This window comes from Triticum dicoccoides, chromosome 2A (genome assembly GCF_002162155.2).
Source record: "Triticum dicoccoides isolate Atlit2015 ecotype Zavitan chromosome 2A, WEW_v2.0, whole genome shotgun sequence".
NCBI classification, from domain to species: Eukaryota; Viridiplantae; Streptophyta; class Magnoliopsida; order Poales; family Poaceae; genus Triticum; species Triticum dicoccoides.
This window is the reverse complement of record NC_041382.1, coordinates 771135382-771136988: the sequence shown is the minus strand read 5'-3', so window position 1 is coordinate 771136988 and position 1607 is coordinate 771135382.

Here is a 1607-nt window from a genome sequence, read left to right as displayed (position 1 = left end):
TGTGCTTTCGCGAAAGTCACGGCCGTGCCTCTTGGAAAGGGAAAAAAATACGTGTTTTCTGTTTTCTTTTCTTTCGCGAGAGTCACGGTTTTGCTTTCGTGAGAGGCACGGTTGTGCTTTCGCGAGAGTCACGGCCGTGCCTCTTGGAAAGGGAAAAAAATACGCGTTTTCTATTTTCTTTTCTTTCGCGAGAGTCACGGTTGTGCTTTCGCGAGAGTCACGGCCGTGCCTCTTGGAAACGAAAAAAACGCGTTTTCTGTTTTTTTCCTTCCACGAGAGTCACGATTTTGCTTCCACGAGAGGCACGGACGTGCCTCTTTCAGAAAGGGAAAAATAACATGCTCCTGGTCCGGTTTTTTCGCCCGGTTTTTTTCTTTCGATTTTTTTCATGAAAAAAAGTTCGTCAAAATCTATCAACATGGGATCTAGTTTTGAAGATCTCGACGCGAGGAATCCAACGGTGAAAATGGTTCGAGATTTGGACGCACGGTTTAAGAAATAAAACGTTTTGACTAAACGGATCTACGAAAAAAGGGAAAACTTCCAAGTTGCGACAAGTGACGCGCTGCATGTGCGCCACTTGTCGCGACCTGGAAAAGTGGAGTGTTCTTTGCAACGAGTACTCCTTAATTAGTGATTTCGGCCTAGTCCTAAGTCGATGATTTAACTATCTAAATATGTATTATATATGACAAAAAATATATATTTAAAAACTACATTCGTGTAGAAATCTAGTGATATATTTATCATGATATATAACACATATTTAATTCCTTAAATCAATGACCTAGAAATACGCCAATGACTTATTCATCTAAATGAAGGTAGTAGTCTCTTTTTCTTCTTCTAATAAAAGTCGTCTCCCTCTCCACGAACCATAGCCGGCACATTTGTTTTGTGTCTTGATCCCCTAGCTCCTTCTCTAACCGGCGAGACCAACTTCGGTATGGGGAGTCTGTGAGGTTTTCTTTTGTGTGGCCGGATTAGGTGGTCTGCCATCTTCATCACGTTTTTATAGCATCCAAAGCCAGATCCTCAACCCCTCTATATATACATCCGGGTGGACGGCCTGGTTAGTGACCGGTCGTAAAAATGCAACCCAACCGCCTCTCTCAAACCGGCCCTATACTTATGGGCTGTTTGCCACCCCTCAAATCCAGCACATATCTGGGGCGGACATGGGGATGCCCAGGTGCACCGGGACGCATCCGTCATGTCGGATCCGACAAACCGGACCCACGTCAAATCCCTTCAAATTGACCTAGTCCACCAAATTGGACAGACCTCCTCCACGTTCATCCTCCATTTCCTGCGCCCGAGCCGTCGCCACCGTCCACCCTTGATGCCCGTCCGCGCCGCTGCCCGCATTCGAGCCGTCGCAGATGTCGTCGCCAAGTACACTGGCCCCCATGATGCCTCAATGGAGTTGGTGGGGTCCCGTCTATGGCGGTCAATTGCAAGGCGGAGAACGTCGCCCGGAGGGAGCGATGAAGGAAGTTGCGCCCAAGGAAGCCACAAACAAGGAGGTGGTCGACATCAACATGGACCCCGATGCTTCGGCGGGGCCGTCCTGTCCGTCCACACTTGCCTCGCTGTCGAGAAGGAAG